Below are 20645 nucleotides of genomic sequence, written 5' to 3'. Positions count from 1 at the left end.
TTAACCATGGTTATAATTTCGCCAATCTGAAAGGTTCGGTTGACCATTTTCAAGGTTCGGTTGACCATATTGCTAAGTTCGGTCAACCGTGGCAATTTTGAACTATGGAAATTGTCGACCGTATCAATGTGATTTTGAACCCTTCATAGGTTCGATCGACCATTGCTAAGGTTCGATTGACTGCTCATATGGTTCGGTTAACCATGGCCAATTTGAACTACACAAACGGTTGATCAGGTTGATGGGGTGTCATACTTTTTATGATTAGGTCGACCAGGGGCGATACATTCAAAAGCATAACAGTTGACTGAGCGAAGTCAACATGTTGACTTTTGACTGGTTCGGTCGTTCATGACATTTATACTGCCAATGGTTTTGTCGACTGTGGTTTAGTCAACATTTTGACTTTTTAGCCATAGAGTGCTTGGTCGACCAACCTGGTTATTACCAGAAGTGTTCGGTCGACCAGACCCATTCAAAAACATAATTTTGACCCTAAGTTTTATCCTTATTTGTATAAATGTGACATTTTAGCCAAAGGAACTTTTCATTTATGTGCATGAGTTACTAAGGTCAATCTACGGTCAATCTGAGCTTATCAAATCACATCATGCATGCAATGCATTATTACAAACTAAATAATAAACTAAATGCAATACAATAAAATTAAATGTCTTCTTATTGATCTTTTGCTATTCACTTCATGGAGTATGCCAGGTTTATGTGCATTAAGATCTGTCTTGGCCTCCATTTCATTTAATCCTTATGTGTGTGTCGAAATATGAACTTGTTCACATACTAAATACACACATAAGATACTTGCAATTTGCCATTATCAAAACCAGGGATCAGACTGAGAAGTCAACAATGTTTGACTATTTCAAGTGTCTAACACCTTTTAAAATGTGGTAAAGATGTGATTGATTTATATATATTGTGAATTTGGATGAAAATAGAATCATTATGCCAACTTTATTGGAGGTGAAGTAATAAATGCCTTATATTGCATAAGGGTAACCCCTATGGAATAAGAAGTTATAGAAAGAGAATCACATGCATAAGTCATACAAGTTCATAGAATAAGGGAGGAAAGAGGAAGGTAAACAAACTTAGATTAGAAATGGTAAAACAAAGGTAGATAGGAATAGAGCAAAGATAGAAGATAATAAGAGTGCATGTGTGTGTGTGTGTGTGTGTGTGAGAGAGAGAGAGAGAGAGAGAGAGAGAGAGAGAGAGAGAGAGAGAGAGAGAGAGAGAGAGAGAGGGTATGGAACTAGGCCATTTGTACTAGCACTGGATTAGTGTGCCATACAAAATCCTCATCTAAGTTGCTTCAAATGATCACAAGTCAACCATTAATCACTTATATGGTTATAAACAACAAAAACCATTAATTTAGACATTAATCCTTAACAAAACCCCTAATGTTTCTAGACAAAAATCCTATAAAATTTAAGATGTTTCCAAAATTAAGGATTTTGATAAACCCTAATGTCATGGATTTTGTAAGTGGGCAATTAGTAGTCATGCTTGATGCTTACCTCTATCCGTTGATGATTGGACGACATTCATGTCGTTTGGGGAGTGCATTTAAGATGTTTTTAAATATTGATCCCATTTATAAATTGATGATGTCACTAAACATTAATTTTAATTATAAAAATTTGGGACATTTTCCAAACATTATGGGGCCTATTATTGCAGTTGTAGACACCCCAATTTTTACCAGGTCTCTCGGAGAATACCTGGTGCAATAAAATTGATTTTGAATCTTGAACAATCCCGAGTTTCAAAAAATAAGCCCTTTGAGTCCTAAGTTTGAAATTTGAGTCCTGTTTTTAGAGTCCCAATTTATTTTAGAATAGTTTTCTATTTCAAGTCTAAGTCCGTTTTAATTTTCATTTTAAACCAAGTTTTTCTATTTTTAGTTGATGTCTCGATTTTGTGAAATAAGTCCCGTATTTCCAAAATTCTAAATCCGAAAATTGAGCTCTCCTAATTTTTAGTTAAAATCCTTAAATTTCAAAAACTGAGTTCTGTTAGCATTTTTGGAAAAATTGAGTTTTTCAATTTCTAATTTGAGTCTAGGAGTTTTTTAAATCAAGTCAACCAAACTTTTGAATTGAGTTTCTAGATTTTAAAATTTAAGATTAGGTCTTTTAATTTTGAAATAGGGAGTTTGGTTAGGTTTTAAAGTCACATCTTATTATTGGTTGCTTCTTGGGTAAGTTGGTCAATTGTGAGATAAGGCTCTAGTCAAAATTAAACAAAGTACATAAGGTCACATTTTTTTCAAAAGAGAATGGCACGTGCCCAAGTTCAATAATGCACAGAATGATGTTGCAAAATACAGAAAATAAAAAATGATACAAAAAAATAGAAAATAAAATACCAAAATACAAAGAAACCCTAAATTGAAAATACAAGGCAAAAGGATACAAAGTGGTGTTGCACTGAAGGGGGTACAGCGGTACATACAAAAATTGCAAAAAAGAAATTGCAAAATGCAGGCCCTCCACTCCGGGGTTGCCAACTGGCCAAATTGGAGAACTTCTCCAACTCACTTGCGCACAAAAAGCAACGAAATTAGTTAACTGGAATTCACAAAATAAAAAGAAAATGCAATTAATAGAAAATCACATGTGCAAAGAATAATAATATTCCCTGCCATGTTGGTTGGAGGGGAATTCTGTTAAAGCTTTTGGTGCCAAATCCCCCCAGAGCTTCCCTATAAGTAGGGAGGCACGCACTGTAGTTGAGGACACGAGAATAGAGCTAGGGAAATCTTGCAGAGATTGAGAGGAGGAAGAGAGAAAAAGGAGTGTAGGAAAAACTATGCAGAAACTCCGTAGAGATTGAGAGAATTAAGAGAGGGGACACTCTACCAAACTAAGAGTTAGGGAAATTTGGAAGGAGGGAGTTTTAGAAAGAAATTCAAAAGCAAAAATGCATACTAGCAAGGGAGCAGATTAGAGAAAGCATACAATACAATCAAAGTACTAGAGTAGACAAACCGCTAGACACATAGGAGGGAAAAGAAGATCGAAGGAGTTGAAGGTTGAGGTAAATGCGGTCTTCCTTCTCCTCATTCTAAGCATGCGTTCATGAATTAAAATGTAATTGTGAGTGCAGGGATATCTCCCCCAAGTTTAAGGTTCATCCTTGAACCTAAACTTAGGCTTCACAAAGCTCAGACTCGAACCCTTTACCCGAACCCAAATTCGAGTTCAAGCCCACTCCAAACCACACTCAGGACCCGAGCCCTCTCTATATATTTTAAAACCCGGGCCTAGGTTTAAACTTTGAAACCAAAGCCCAGTTGTTAAAAGAGCCCAGGCCCACGTCTTCAAATTTTCCTAAAACTAACTCAAACACATTTTAAAAGTGCCCATGCCCACGTCTTCTAGTTACCCTTTAAACCAAGGCTCGTACTCATTTTTGAAAACTCCTTGGCCCACTCATGTTTTAAACGAAACCTTAAGCCCATTCTCATTTTTTTTTTTAAAAAAAAAAAAACGTAAACCCAAGGCTCGAGCCCAAAGCCATTTCAAATTTGAAATCAGCCCACTTTTTAAAACTTTAACCCAAGGCTCGGTATTTTTCAAAACCCAACCAAAGATCAGGCTGAAAACTAAACCTGAGCCCAATTTCAGAAGACATATATGAGCCTAGTTCAACACAAAACAAGCCCAAAACCCATTAAGCCACACTCGGGCTTGACAGAGTCACTCAACTCACCCAGGTTGACTCGTATGAGTCAACCCAACACTCGCCCCACTGAATTGAGATGAATTAGCTCATATTCAACCGTAACCCCACCTGACGTTCAAAACTCTAAATTGGCCTAAATCCCCAGAGCTGAACCAGTACCAGGATCCGAACCAGTAACGCCAAATACTCAAAACATAGGTATAGATCAACAAATCATGTAATAAAAGACTAATAAAATGAAAGCAAAATAAGGAAGGGAAATCTTATCTTTCATGAGCGGCTTTGGGAACTGAATGACCATTCTTTCCGTTTTTGGCTTTTGCTTGCTCTAAAACGCCCTCCCTGGGCGTCTACTACTCACCAGTACCAGAAACCAAATCTTCGGCTGATGTTTGTGAGAGAAGCAAGCCTTCTGAGAATGGAGGGTTTCTGAGGGATTTAAGAAGAGAAAATCTAGAGAAGGAGAGGCTAAGGTTTCAAAGTCTTAGGAATTCGGTGATTTGGAGTTTCAGGTTTGGGTAGAAAAAATAGAGAAATGTTGGAAAGAAGAGAACCTAAGAACAAATAAAGAAAGCTGAGAAAGAGGACAGAACTAGAGGCTATCGTTGCTAGTCTCAGAAGGATTTTTTAGAGAAGGAGAAGTGATGAGAGGGGATCGTAGGTGGTGTTGTTTGCAAAAAGATAATAGAGATCACAGGTTTAGGGTTTTCGGACTAAGGTTTTGTAGGAGGAAAAAGAGGGGAGAAGGAGGAAAGGGAGAACGAGAAGGAGACAAGAGAGTGTGTCTTGAGAAGAAAGGAATGAAAATGAGGGTGAAATGAAAAATCTCAACTTAAGTACCCACAGCCTACGACTCATAGGATCACGACACGTGGCCTGTTGTCACGGTCTGACTATTTTCACAAAGTTGTGAAGGGTCGTGCTGTGCTAGCTAAAGCATTCTTGCTTAACTAGCCAGCCTATCGTTTACAAACATTCATCCATGAAGTACTTTCATTAAAATTCAATCAGATACCAGCGGAAATAATAATCAATTCATGAAAGTCGTGGCAACCAAGCAGTAAACATTGAAGCAGACGTAATTCATTAACAAATCCTCCGTTGACATGTTGTACTTAGTGAGGGAGTCAAGTAGGCTAAGCACGTTGACAATTGCTAGTGAGTTTTACAATGACTGATGAACACTCACCCTCCCCTAAAGAGCTTTCTGGGCTATTCTCACTCTGGCACTAGGAAACATCAAAGTGACCGAGGAGTCATACTGCCTTATTTGGCTTACAATGAAATAAATACTGGAAAATAAACCTACACTAGTATTTACATGATGGAAACCCATCCCAAACACACAAGGCAAGTGGTCACAAGTAAGCATAATGCCCTGAACAAGCTTAGCTCGTGACATTCTCCCCCACTTATGGGGTCGACGTCCTCGTAGACTTTGACGCTAGGTGCACTTCGACTTCATCTACGAACGGTTGCATGTCTTCCGTAGAAACCCAGCTAATTTCTTCGTCACCAAGGCCTTTCCACTTTACTAAGAATTCCTGCCGCTTCTTCCTTGAGGATGTGAACTCTCTGTTTGCAAGGATTTCTTCAACTTCACGTCTGTCAGGTTGCACTGTACTCACTTCCGCTCTGGCTGACTGATTTCTGCTTAGATCATCGGTGTCGGCATTGTACGTCTTGAGGCAGCTGATGTGAAACACAGGTTGCACTTTCATCCAAGTCGAAGGGTCAATTTTGTAGGAGACCTTCCCGACTTTGGCCAAGATGGGGACTAGTCCTTCATATTTGCGAAGTAGTCTCCTATCTCGTCCTCGTAGTGACCTGACTTGTTCAGGATTGAGCTTAACAAGCACCAAGTCACCTATGTTGAAGTGCTGTGGTCTTCTCCCCTGATCTGCCCACTTCTTCATCCGCTTAGTAGCTTTCTCGAGGTAGGCTCGGGCAATCTCAGCATTCCATTTCCATTCTTTGGTAAAGACGTACGCCCTGGGACTCTTTCCTCTGTACGGCTCATCCACTGTGTGAGGTAACAGCGGCTACTGGCCTGTAACAAGCTCAAAAGGACTCTTGTTGGTTGTGGAGCACTTTTGGGCATTGAAACAGAACTGAGCCACATCAAGTAGTTGCACCCAATTCTTCTGGTTGGCGTTGACAAAGTGGCACAAGTACTCTTTAAGTAGCCCATTGAATCTCTCTGTCTGTCCATCTGTCTGTGGGTGATAACTCGAAGAGATTTCTAGTTGTGAACCTAGGATTCTGAAAAGTTTTGTCCGGAAGTTACCGGTGAATCTTGAGTCTCAGTCACAAACAATGTCGTGGGGAACACCCCAATATTTCACAATGTTCTTAAAAAACAACTGTGCTGTCTCCTCTGCTGAACAGTACTTCGGTGCGGCTATGAATGTACCATACTTCGAAAACCTATCTATAATAACAAGTATAGACCCTGCGTCTCCCACTCTGGGCAGGTTGGTGATGAAGTCCAATGAGACACTTTCCCACGGTTTGGATGGTACTGGTAGGGGCTTCAACAGCCCAACAGTTTTCCTCCGCTCAGCCTTGTCTTGTTGGCAAGTGAGACAAGTTCGGGTATAATCAACCACATTATCAAGCATGTGCGGCCAATAGTACCCCCGCTTCAGTAAGGCCAAAGTGCGCTGCTATGCTGGATGTCCGGCCCACATGGTATCATGACATTCCTTCAGCAATGTCCTCCTGAGATCACCTGCTCGTGGCACAAAAAGCCGGTTACCATGGGTCATCAGTAATCCATCTTCCATCCAAAACTGTCGTGCCTTCCCTTCTTCGGTAAGTTTTATTAAGTTTTGCGCAACTGGATTTTTGGCTAAGTTCTCTTTGATGCACTCCCGCATCATTGTGGTAACAGTACTTGAAGTCAAATGTGTTACCATTTGTAAGGCTGTCAGTTCAACCATTCTACTCAGTGCATCCGCGACTTGGTTCAATCGCCCCGCCTTGTGCTCAAATGAGAAATCAAATTCTGCCAAGAATTCTTGCCATCGGCCCTTCTTGGGTGTCAACTTTAGCTGTGTGAAGAAATGGCTAACACTTGAATTATCTGTTTTCACCACAAGCCCCAAGTAAGTAATGCCTCCATACACGGAGACAATGTATCACTGCTACTAACCTGATAGTAACCTGACCTCAAGTCAAGTTTAATGAAGTACTTGGCGTGACTCAACTGATCCAATAAATTAGCAATCAACGGAATAGGATACTTGTTGCGCACTGTCACCTTGTTGAGTGCGCGGTAGTCTACACACATCCGCAGGCTCCCATCATGTTTCTTCTGAAATAGCACCAGTGCTCCAAATGGTGCTTTGGAGGGGCGAACATATCCCGCTTCCAATAATTCATCAAGTTGCTTCCTTAATTCTGCTAACTCTAGAGGCGCCATATGATATGGCCCTTTTGCAGGTGGTTTCACTCCTAGAAACAACTAAATCTCATGCTCCACACCTCGTAGTGGAGGTAACTCGTGAGGCAACTTATCCGGCATCACCTCCTTGTACTCATCCAACACCGCTTGGATGGTTGTAGGCATCAGCTCTTTGCCTACTTCTTTATCTACCACCACCATGGCTAGATATGTCTGCTCTCCCTTCCTCAAACCTTTCTTGAGTTGCATGGCTGAAAGGAACTTCCCATCGTCTCCTTTCGTTGCAACAGCTTGCACCATGCACGGGTGACTCCCATCAGGCATAGGGAACCAGTCGAAGGCATCAGCACTGCCTTCGTTCCCCTTAGGAACTTCATTCCCAAAATGACTGGAAAGTCATCCAATGGCACAGCTGTGAAATTCACATGACCTTCCCACTGCCCAAGCTTCACAGTAACTTGCTTGGCTACTCCTAGAGTAGGCTGGGCTACAGAATTAACTGCTTTCATGTGTCATATATCCTTCTCTAAGGATAAGTTGAGTCTCCAAGCTTCTGGTTGAGAAACAAAGTTATGGGTAGCCCTGGTATCCACCATAGCGCGGGTGCTCTTCCCATTGATTCTCAAGTCCACAAACATTAGCCCTCTAGCTCGTGTAACCTTTAGGGCTTTCGCTTGCTTTTCCAATGCGCTCACCTGCCACATTGCACCCATCCTCGGGGTCTCATCTTCTTCCCCATCGTCTTCAACTGCCTGTTCGGCAATGGAAGCCTGTAAAGCATTAAGTGATGCCTTGTGAGGGCACTCAAAGACTCTATGAGGACCTCGACACAAGAAACACTCAAGTTTACCCTTTCCCTTGGGTGTGTTGAACCCTCGAGACAACGAAGCTTCCTTTGAGGTTGATGCTTTATAGTCGGCTCCCCCACTCTTGGGTTTGCCTTTCTTGAAAGACTTTCCATTATTTCCCTCTCCGCCAGATCCTTTGGACGAAGTGGTTTTCTCCCCAACGTAGTCAGTCAAGCATTCTGCAGCAGCTTGTGCGGTAGGCAAGTCTTGAACTCTTTGTTTATGAAGTTCAGTCCTTGCCCACGGTTTCATCCCCTCAAGAAAATAGAACAACTTGTCCTTCTCCGACATATCTCAAATATCCAACATTAAAGTAGAAAATTGTTTCACATATTCGCTAATCGACCCCGTATGCTTGAGATCTCTCAGTTTTGTCCTTGCATTATAATCAACATTTTCAGGAAAGAATTGGACCTTGAGCTCTCTCTTCAAGTCTGCCCAACTATCAATTACACAGTTTCCATTCTCAATGTCATAGTACTTAGCACGCCACCATAGTTTGGCGTCACCCACCAAGTACATGGTTGCAGTATCCACTTTCACCTATTCTAAGGGTATCCTCACAGTGCGAAAATACTGTTCCATATCAAACAAGAAGTTCTCTAACTCCTTAGCATCACGGGCACCCTCATACGTCCTGGGTTCAGGTACCTTGGTCTTACTAACTCCTGGAGTGTTGGAGTTCCCCATAGCAAGTGCCATCTTCACTTTTGCATCCAGATCTGCCATTCGGGCCTGCAAAGTTTCCACAGTGTGGTGAAAGTCCTCTGACATTTCACTTGTCAAACTTGCTTGATGTTGCTGTGATCCCATCACCTCATCAACAAGTCCCCTCAGTTGGGCCATCTCATTGGCCATATTGTTGGTTGTCTCTTCAACCTGCGCTTCCAGTGCACTAAGTCTTTCAGCATTGTTTGGTGCCATGGTCAATTACCAAAGCTTCAAAAATCCCACAACGAAGGTAATTGAATTCTCGTAGCAACTAAGCCTTGGCTCTGATACCAATTTTCATGGTCTGACTATTTTCACACCGTTGTGAGGGGCCGTGCGGCGCGAGCTAAAACACTCTTGCTTAACTAGCCAGCCTATCGTTTACCAACATTCATCCACGAAGTACTTTCATTAACATTCAATCAGATAGCAGCGGAAATAATAATCAATTCATGATAGTCGTGGCAAACAAGCAGTAAACATTGAAGCAAACGTAATTCATTAACAAATCCTCCATTGACATGTTGTACTTAGCGAGGGAGGCAAGTAGGCTAAGCACGTTAACAATTGCTAGTGAGTTTTACAATGACTGATGAACACTCACCCTCCCCTAAAGAGCTTTCTGGGCTATTCTCACTCTGGCACTAGGAAACATCAAAGTGACCCAGGAGTCATACTGCCTTATTTGGCTTACAATGAAATAAATACTTAAAAATAACCCTACACTAGTATTTACATGATGGAAACCAATCCCAAACACACGAGGCAAGCAGTCACAGGCAAGCATAATGCCTTGAACAAGCTTAGCTCGTGACACCTGTCTATGCCCGTTCAATCGAAGGACTGCATGACTTCCCTCATCACCGCACGATCTAGTTTCCCATCAACGCCCTTGATCAAGCCAGGTTAGCAATCCGAGACTTACCCGTTCTCCACCATTGGATCTCTGCTCCCACCAACAGATGTGATCGCCTCGAATTAGAAGCCACCATCAATGCTTGCTGCGATAAATGTCCCTTCTATCTTCTCTCTTTCATCTGTTGGCTGACACGTGGAGTGTTTGCCCCCCATGCACTCAGAAAGATGCGTGTTCCCCCCCCGGTAGCAGTCTGATCATCATCTTGATGGATGCTTGAGATCGGACCACGACTTCAATTTGCACCCACTTGTGCACCATCACTCAATTGCTGGCACGTGGCAGTATCATCACTATCTAATCAGCGACACGTTGCGTCCCTGACTCCGCATGCACCCACGCCACGTGTTACTCCCAACGTCCTTCAATCCTTGGTCTTTAGTGCACATTCATGATAGAACAATGTCAGCAATCCAGGTTACTGAAGCATAATCCGTTCAACAATTGCTATGTGTCATGGTATTGACTAGGCCTTAAACCAGTTTCCCCCAGATTGGTCAATGTTTGACCGGCTTGCCCCTTGAACCGGTTTTCATCGGTTTTCCCTATTTTTCTAATTATCATTATTTAAATGCTTAAACAATCCGAATAAATTCAACAAAAATCATAAAAATTCACAAAAATTCAAAAAAAAAAATGCACAAAAAGTATTTTGAAGTTTAAAATGTTTTGCACTTGAAAAATGTCATAAAAATACAACAAAAACTTAGAAAAATCTGAGAAAAATCACAAAAACATTTTGAAGTTGAAAATCCATTTTTGCATTTGAAAAATAATAAAAATTCTGAAAAAAAAAATCACAAATTTAGATAGATTATAAAAAAAATTCCAAACAATATTTTGAGGTAAGAAAATTATTTTTGTGCCTAAAAAATCATAAAAAAAAAATAAAAATTCCAAAAGTATTTTAAGTTGGAAAATTGCTTTTGTATTTGGAAAAATGATAAAAAAAATAGAAAAATATGAAATTTTAGTAAACTCATGAGAAAAATCTAAAAATAGTTTTGACTTGATTTTCACTCTTTTCCTTTAATCGTCTTTTGTTATTTCGAAATTTTGGGGGGAAAACATAAAAATTCATTATTAAAATTAAAAAAAATATATGTATAAAAATATTTTTAGGGTTGGAAATTCAACTTTGCAAGTTTTTCATCCTTGAATGTGTCCAAAAACCTCCCGAAATATTATTTTTCATACTTATAAAATTCTATAAAAATTTCAAAAATCTAGGAGTGTATTTTTCAAACTAATTTCTTGATTTTCTTATCCCAATGATTTCAAAGGGGGACATGAGCTCTTTGGAGTATGGTATGCCCCGATTTTGAAAAAATACTGATATAGTATTTTATATTGTGCATTTCTGTACACTTTTTGAAGGGGAGTAATTTCAAAAGCTTATTAAATTTAATTTGTGGGATAATTTTTGATTAATTAGGTACCGTTTGTAGAACTAGTATACAGGCAGTGCTAATATCTTCTGAAGGTTAAGGAGTTGTCCCAAGAGGGGGTGAATTGGGTTATTAAAATTTAATTTTAGTTCTTTTTTATAAATTATTAACCTTTAGTTAATTTATCAAACATATAGCAAAAAGCTTAGTTAATTATTCAATCGACAAGCCAATCACAAAAAATGTAAACAAAAATTAAACAATCAACCAATTAATCAACAACTAAAGTAATCAATCACAAAATACCCAATCAAAATATAATTTGCGGCACTATAACAATTTTCTGCTCTAGGTATTTGGCTGTAGCCCTGTGACTATATGTAAACCCTGTGGTTAATGAATTTTGTTTGCACTCTCTTAACTAAGATTTTCACAAATAATTAAACAACGTACTACCTTTTGGGTTTCCACAAAAGTTTAATCAAAACATACTTTCTTATATTAAAAGTTTTTCTGAATCTTAGTTTTCAACTTTCAGCAACCTGCCTTTTGCATACACCACACAATTTATATATACTAAAAAGTAAAAAGAGTAAGGAAAGAGAGTGACACCACATTTTTTTACGAGGTTCGGCTTATCCTCAGCCTATGTCCTCGCCTTAGGCCAATACCACCTAAGGATTTGACTATACCGTTCATTTCTGGGCGGAACAAATCGTTACAAGCGATACCCCACACTCAGTCACTCCTTCTATAGGCTAGAGCAACACCTCTTCAAGCGATACCCCACTCTCGGTCAACGATCCAACAACCTGGAAATTTAGTCTTGAAATAGGGTCAGAATACTGAGGTGAAGAGTTCAGTCTTCTGAGGCTATATTGCCTCTTCAGGATTTCTCCAGAAAATTCTTCAGTAGACTGAACTTAATCTTCAATTTTCTAATGAAATTATTCAGTAGACTGAAGTTAAACATCAGTCTTCTGGGCAGACAAAAGCTTTGGTTTCCTAATAGCTTCGAACCCCCTTTATTATTTTTGTCATAACTTTCTCTATATAATTCCAAATTATACATTTTTGGTATCAACAGTAAGAGGAAAGAAAATCCCACAATGTTCATGTTGAACATTTTTTAAAATAATAAACTTTTGTAGATAAAAATACACATCCATACGAATATAGAAAAAATAACATCATTTGGAAAATCCTATTTTGGGTGCTTTTCATTCCAAAAATAATTTTAACCTTTTTGAAATATTTTTTGACCTTACATTTTAAAAGGTATCTAGGTCCAGGAAATTAACCTAAGAGCTTCATGCATCCATATTGAAAGCGTTTGAAGTACTTACATAAAGACTTCTTAAGACTTTGACATTCTAAGCACTTAAGTCTTCATGCTTGTCTTTCTTTGGCTCCATCTTGTCTTCAAGCTTCAATATACTTTAAGCTTTTAGAAAGTTCGCTTTAATAATCATGCTCTCATGATCTTCAAGCTTTATTAGATCGTCTTTGAATCCATACTTTAAGATTCTTTAAGCTTCATTCAATCATCTTTCTTTGGAGTATAGGCTTTCAATGATTCTTGTGAGCACTTTACCTTGTATTCACATACTTAAGTCCTGAAATATAATCGCTTAACCAAATATGTTAAGTTCCTCTAATTTGTTATCATCAAAACAAGATTTTAAGCCTTGAAAGGCCAACACTTTCCCCTCATGTAACGGAACTTCTAATCCCGGATTTAGTAACGCAAACCAATTCTACCCTTAATTGGGTAGTAATCAAGTGTTCTAACCACACTAAAATGTTAGTGACGACTCCATTACACCATGTTTTCCACGAAAAGTATCATCTTTAAAATCACACCTCGTCCCAGTTCGCGTCTGAGAATGTCGGGATAGCTTGGCGACTCCGCAAGGGAAGCTTGAGAGCCGAGCTAGTAATTAATTAAGAATTATCCCGATTTCAAATATAATAAGCCTTTTGATTACTCTACCATATTTTGTTCAAAGAGTTAATAGTTGATTACATTGATTATTTCCATGGTTATTTGAATAAGCATGTGATTGATTGTAAATAAACATGATAATTTGTTTCATTGGATGTTTTATTAAAGCAAAAGATTACTTATGAATATTTTGTTTGAATAAACATGTGACTAAATGTAGGGTAGAGAGATAAGGTTAAAATTGGAGAAATTCACACACTTGTGCACGCTCTATATGTAGAGACCTAGAGAATTTATACCAATTAAATAATAAGATAAAGAAAGAAAAGGGGAATTACAAAAGGGGACTCAGCCGCATTCGTCGACGAATCGGCTTCTTGGGCTTGTCGACGTGGACGTGTGTCTCATCGATGAGAATTTACCGAGAGGCTGTTTTTCAAGGCCTGAATTTCGTCGACAAGGGTAATGTGCTCCTCGATGAGGTAACGTGGCTCGTCGATGGGGCCACGTGAACAAGCTTTCTATATAAGGCCAAAAATCATCTTTTCTGCGAGAATCTCAAACATAACTCTCTCTCTCTCTCTCTCTCTCTCTCTCTCTCTCTCTCTCTAGAATACGTTTTCTCTACCTTCTCTCTATGATTTTGGTTTAGTTTCTTCTTGGTTCGATGATCAGAAGCTACCATGGTAATCCTAAGGAGATTCTCTACAACCTAGCTGAAGTAGAAATTTGGTTTGAGTAGTTTGGACACCATCCTAAAATTAGGGTAAGTGGATTTTTAGGTATTTTCAGTATTACAAGTTTTATCTTGGGCCATATTTTGTATTTTATGAGAATACAATGGTGTTTTGTGGAATAAAATTAGGGTATTATGATTTCAAGGTTAGGGTGTTTTTGAGACCCTGTAGGCATGAGTTGAAGACCCCAGTGGATAGTTTTTCAGAAGCCCAGGTAAATAATAAATAGAAGATTATTTTGGGTATTTAGTTGATTGACAGGATATATATATATATATATATATATATATATATATACACACATAATATTTTCAGGATTATGGAAATATAAATGTCAGAAGCGTAATTTAGCAATTGCTAGGTAAGGCAAATATGCTATGCTAGAAAATTTAGGAATTTTTATCAGTATCAATTATAATATATGAATATGAGTACAAGGTGTGGTTTTGAATATATCAGAGTATAGATTCACACAGATTTTGATATATGAGTTCTATTTAGTGTGTGGCATGAGTTTGTGTTATTTAGTACAGGATATAAACAGTTTTCACAATATCATGAATTATACATGTTCTGTGGAATTATGAAATTTCAGTATACATTCACATAGATATTTTACAGAATATTGAGAAATATGATTTAGAGTATTTTCTGAATACTATGACTTCAGAACCATGATATTCAGATATATAGAAATTTAGATATCCAGCAAGTTATACATATATTTAGATTATTCATATCAGTTTTATAGTATTATGGTTATTTTAGAATCGTGGCAAAAATAGTAAGATAATTGTAAATATCAGTATTATATGGTATTAGACCCTGATGAATTATTTAGTCAGATTCAGTTAGCAGATCACGGTACCATTGCTATTTCAGTTCAGAGTGCAACCACATAACTCAGATAGTATATGGATTTTTCAGAAGTCGATCATGTCTATGTTGTGGATAGGCTCTCCATCAGTTAGGGTTGAGGAGGCCGATCTGACTATCGAAGTTTAGTTGACTTATCCTAGTCGGCCAGCTAGTGATAGGTCCCGCCTACCTGCTGCACAACCCTATTGTGAGGGGTTAAATCATGACGTTTAGTTTTCCAAGGTATTATCACAGTTATCTATATGTTATTACAGTTTTATAGAATAATAGTAGATATATTATATTTCTAGAAGTATGAATAAGTAAAAATAGAAATATTACAGTTGTATCTTAAACTATGTTAGGTGTAAGTTGTACAGTATATTGTTCTTTTAGTTTTATAGATTCGGTAATATATCAATTATTATTGTGCAACTCAGTTGCCACACACTAGCAATAGCATATTTCATCTTAATGAGCGATGTCTCATCCCAATGATTTAACATTTTTCAGGTGATCCAGTTAGGCAAGCAGATCTGGCTTGCAGATAGAGGGGACTTTGTACTACCTCATTAGGAGAGTAAGTATTTTGGGAAAGTCACTTTTTGGGTAGTCCTTAGGTGGTTCGGTGAGGATATTTTTGGAAATGGTCATGTATGTATATTTTGGGGAGATACAGACACTCTGGTATTGTATATAAATTTGATGTTGTTATATGTTCTCTATTTTTGCTGCATAGGTAGTTTATTGAGTTACAAGTCCCTAGGTCCCCACCTGGACTGTGATGATGATGATATGGCTTATATTAGAAGGTATACACCCAGGATTTCCCTACTAGGATTAGACAAGAGTGTAATAGTATCAGTCCCCACGTGGCAGGGCTTGCGGGGACTCACGAACCACTTCGCTCAGTGCGAGCTTTGTCTGGACACCTATGAGGGAGGATTAAAGTTCAATCTAGGAACCTCTTGTCATTAGAGATTAAATCCTAACCACACATGATTATCCAAATCCCTTGCCTAGGGTAGAGCCTCGAAGAACCCCGCACATATACAGACCTATCCATTAGAGTTGGGATAGAAACCACATCCTTCTCCACATTTTAATCCATTTGTTGTACATATGTTTGACAAATGCTTTGTGTTGTGTTGTATGTTTTGCATCCACTCAGGCATCCATATCACTTGGATATTGTTTCAAAAAAGCCTAATTCATTTATGAAAAAGTCAAATTCTATCTTCCAAAGTACCCTACCAAGGGGAAAATGGATCATTCCCGAGACCATTAATGGATAGGGTTTTTTCTCGAAACTCTGGGCAAATGATTATTTAGGTTATACTTTATGCATCCATGCATAAATTCACATATAAATCATGCATGAGATTTCATCTTTGATAGGCCAAGTAATCATATTCCAACTTCCTGTGAACTTAGGCAAAATCAAAACTCAGAATTTCAACATTGAGCCCACCTCTACCCACCCTTACAACACCTGAAGAAATGCAAGGATTATGGCAGAATAGCTAGAAAGCATGGTCTTGGGCATAGAATAAGGGCAGGAAGAATTAAGCAATAAGATGAACAAAATATTAGAGCTACTATTGAATAAGGGAAAAGATGTACAAGTATAGGGTGAAGAGGCAGACTCAGATCCTACCCATGTTCTGGGTTTCACCCTGGTCCATGGGCAAACCTCAGCATAACCTCCAGTAGCCAAAGAAAACCTAATGTCGAACGTCTCTCTGTTTTTACAAACAGCGCCGGTGCCAGGGTTTCCAACGGTCAAAATGCCTCTGATGGTGATAACAGAGGTGGGAGTAAACAAATTTGAAACCAAGCATTGTTGTGATGTACTCATAGAGTTCCTGAGAGCTATTAAAGGGACAAATGCATTCGGTTCTATTGATAATGCAGACCTCTACCTAATACCGAAGATTGCTCTACCGCCAAAATTTAAGATCCCTAACTTTGATAAATTTGATGGAATCAGGTGTCCTCGAACTCACCTATAGCTATATTGTTAGAAGATGGCGGCATATTCAAATGACAAAAAACTGATGATGCATTGTTTTTAAAATAGTTTGTCTAGGTCGGCCATCCATTGGTGCATATAGCACGATAGGACTAGGGTCCGCTCTTAGAAAGACTTGGCCAACGCTTTCATGGTCCAGTATTGCCATGTGACAGAGATGGCACCTAACTGCATGATCTTGTAGAGAATGGAAATGAAACCCACCAAAATGTTTAGAGAATATGCAAGCAGGTGGAGATACATGGCCACCCAGTTGATCCCTCCGGTGGATGACAGGGAAGTGATTTCCTTATTCGTAAACACATTGAAAGAGCTCTACTTTGGGCATATTCTAGGGGCAACGCCCCATGATTTCATGGATGTCGTGGCAACTGGAGAGAGGATTGAAATAGCCATCAAGACTGGAAAAGCCAAAGGTGCAGATTCAAACTTCGTCTTAACCAAAAAGTGGGCCAACAAGAGGAAGGCGGAGGAAGCTCAGATGATTCATGGGCATTATCATCGGGGAGGTTGAAACTATAGGCCTAGGAAAAAAAAATTTTGAACCACTGCTAATTAGATAGCACATGTAGGCATAAGGCCCCAGACCAGACCTATGCCCGCCCAGCCAAATGTTTGGTCATAGGATAGAGGCGAATAGAAGAATTTTTGAAAAATTGATCCCATCCCGATGCCATATGCTGAGTTTTGCCCATAGTTGCTCAAAAGAGGTGTGATCTCAACCCTCCTCAAGGATTCAATTCCAACCCCTACTCCACATTGGTACAACCCAGAGCCTTAGTGTGTATATCACTCAAACTCTCTTTGTCACACCATCAACCATTGCTGGGCATTTAAGTACAAAGTACAATCATTTAGAGATGCTGGATGGTTGGTATTTAGATACAAAAGGGCACGATATACATGGGAATTCACTGCTTGATTATAGTGGGGGGCGCGGTTAAGGCTATTGGATCAAAGGACTGATCAGAAATGATGTTGAAAAATGAATCATGAACTAAGAGTGACGCCTCTGTGAGTCCTTTTTGTTTTAGTTATTTTGAAATTGAATGAAATAAAATGTGTTTCAGTCTCATCTCATCTCATCATATCTTTATCGTATTATCATCCTTTTTGTTTTGATTCATGTAACTAATATAGGGAATCATTTTGACGATAGAAAGGAATCTATTCAATAGGGCACAAAAATAAAAAAAAATGGCGAGTGAAAGCCTCAAAGCTAAAATTTACTAGGGACCCCATCGCAAGATTGATGTCTTAAAAGTATTATGAATATATTATGATTAGATGAAGGGTGGCCATCTTTGGCGGACCAGTTTTTCCATAAAGAACCAAGCAGTGATTTACCATTTGCTAACTCATTTGAGTTTGAATTTTAGACCATCTTTTTCTTAAAAAGTCATATGACCATAAATTAAACTTGAGTTTTGGGTTTTCTAGGATTTGACAAGTCATTTGAGATAAGGGTCATTGCCAAAGGGATGATAGGCTATTCTTCTACTACCTAAAAGAATGTCACAAAAGAAGTCCCTTGCAAGCTCTCTTGAGTTGGAAAAATTCAATTCTTGATCAACCAGTCAAATGATCACACCCAACACTGGGGTAGTGTCAAAGAAGATTAGTCCCAACTGAGGTTCAAATCAAAATAGAGCTAATACCCCTACATGAAAGGAAAAACAAAGGGTGTAGCAAAATAAGAAAACACAACAAAAAGAGAAAAAAAAGGAATGAGAAAGAAAAGAAAGGGACATACTTCATCTGTGATCTTTGACAAAAAATTACCCTTTTTAAGTTCAACAAAATTTAAGCCTTGTTGTACCCTTTCTTCTCTGACCTATACCCCAGTCTACATTACAGTCCAAATGAAAGTCCTGACCTAATTGGTACGTGTCGCGACGTCCCGGAAGTACAGGTGCCCCGGGGTCAGCGAAGTAAAAATGATTTTGAATTTTCAAGAAAAACAAGGAATATTGGAGTCACCACTAACCTTTTAGTGTGGTTAGAACACATAATTACTACCCCGTTAAGGGAAGAATGAATCTACGTTACCAGAGTTGGGGTCGGGAATTTGGTTACGCAAGGGGAAATTACGAGCACCCCCTACGCGCCCGTTCTTACGAACGGTACCTAATTAATTTGGAATGATCCCTAAGTTAATCTAATAAGTCTTTCACACTACTCCTTTATTAGTGGATCTACACATATACATGCAATATAAATAAATAAATAAATAAATCATACAAAAAATATATGTACTATATATATTCCCTCAGAACTAAAGGTACGTGAAGCTCGAAAGCTCATACCCTAGCATTAAAATCATAGGGATAAAAATCAAGAAAATACTTAGGAAAGTACACTCCCAAATTTTGGAAATCTTATAGGATTTTTTTATAGGAAAATACTAACATAGGAGGTTTTAATAAATGATAATAGGATAATAAGCAACACATATCTATTAAAATATTACGAATGTCAAAATAAGTAATAAATATCTAAGATACTAAAAAAAATAATAACATATATGCTAACAATACTCTGATAAGTAATACTAATATACTAAAGATACCATAATAAGTATTATACCATAATAGTAATCTACCTCAATATTTAATAAAATACCATAATAGTGAACTATTTTTCTACCTAATAATGATACCTTAATAATAAACTACAATAATAAATAATAATGACAATAATACCTTAATAATAAACTATCATATTACTAATGAGAATGATAAACCAAAACCCTAATGTACAATATAACAACAAAGTAATAAACCCTAAACACGAACAAATATACATTGAATAAACCACAATAACCACAATGAAAAACCCTAAATATGAATATTAAACATTAAATGTAACCAAGATGATAAAGAAAAGCCCTAATAGGAATGTTAAATTTAACAACCACGATGACCACTTTAAATATGCTCACATGTACATTTAAACATAACACCAATAATAACGAAAACTCAAAGTAATTAAACTTAAACATACATTAACAATGATAACCCTACATGAAAGGCATGAACATGAACACTAATTAGAAGGACAAATATTATGCATATAAAAATAAAAAATTTAGACATGAAGGAATATTATGAGACCAAAAATCCTGCCACAAGAAAAAATAAACCAGTCAATATTTACCATTGTAAAAATTTAAAAACGGATATTAAACACTAAAGATAATATTACTATATCGATTATCTAACAAGTATAGTAATAACAAGTAAAATAAAATAAATAAATAATAAGAAAACTTAAATAAATGAAAGTCAGTGTGTGTATATACAGTAGAGGGGCTCACCAGAGACTTACCGTGGGCTGACAGAGAGGAAGCAGGTGGCCGGAGTTGATGATCGGCGTAGGGCTGCCGGAAACTGTGGGGGTGGTTCTCGACTGCTGGTATGGGTGCGGCTGCTATAGTTGGTTCGGCAAGGGGAGATCTCAGTGGTTGTAGACAGCTACAAAGGGTGGTGCCGTGGTGTTCAGGAGGCTACCGGTAGTTGCCGGAACTGGGCGTGAGGGCACCGTGGGATCTCGCCGAGAGCAGGAGCCGGCTAGGGAGTGGCTGGGAGCTTTGCCGGGGCTGTGACCCAATGAGGAGGGTCTCGGCTTTGCTGTGGTTGCTGCGATGCTCAGGTGGAGTTTGGGTAGTTCGGGAGAGAGCCTGAAGGTAGTTGTTGTGCTGTGGGTTGTGCTACTTGCTTCTGTGATGGCCGTCGGATCTGGTGGGTGTGGTGATGGCCTCGAGTGGTTCTTGTTGGTTTTCGGTTGCAGAGAGAGGGGTGTGGATGCCTATGCTGGTGTCTTGGCTGGAGCAGGGGATCTGCTAATGCGGATGGAGGCATGGGAGAGAAGAAAGGATAAGAGAGGGACAGTAAAGGAAAGGAGAGAGCAAGGGGCGATTCTTTGGGAAGAAGAAGATGAAGAAGAAGAAGAAGAAGAAGGAGCAGGTTTTTTTTTTTCTTTCCTTTTTGCTTTGGCTCCGTGCACCCCCTCCGTTCTGTATGCGGGCGTGCCTTTTTAAAGGCAAAACTAAACCCTAATCCTAATTCCCCAAATAATAATAATAATAATAATA

The sequence above is a fragment of the Malania oleifera genome, chromosome 13, assembly GCF_029873635.1.
Source record: "Malania oleifera isolate guangnan ecotype guangnan chromosome 13, ASM2987363v1, whole genome shotgun sequence".
Taxonomy (NCBI): Eukaryota; Viridiplantae; Streptophyta; class Magnoliopsida; order Santalales; family Ximeniaceae; genus Malania; species Malania oleifera.
This window is presented reverse-complemented; position numbering follows the sequence as displayed.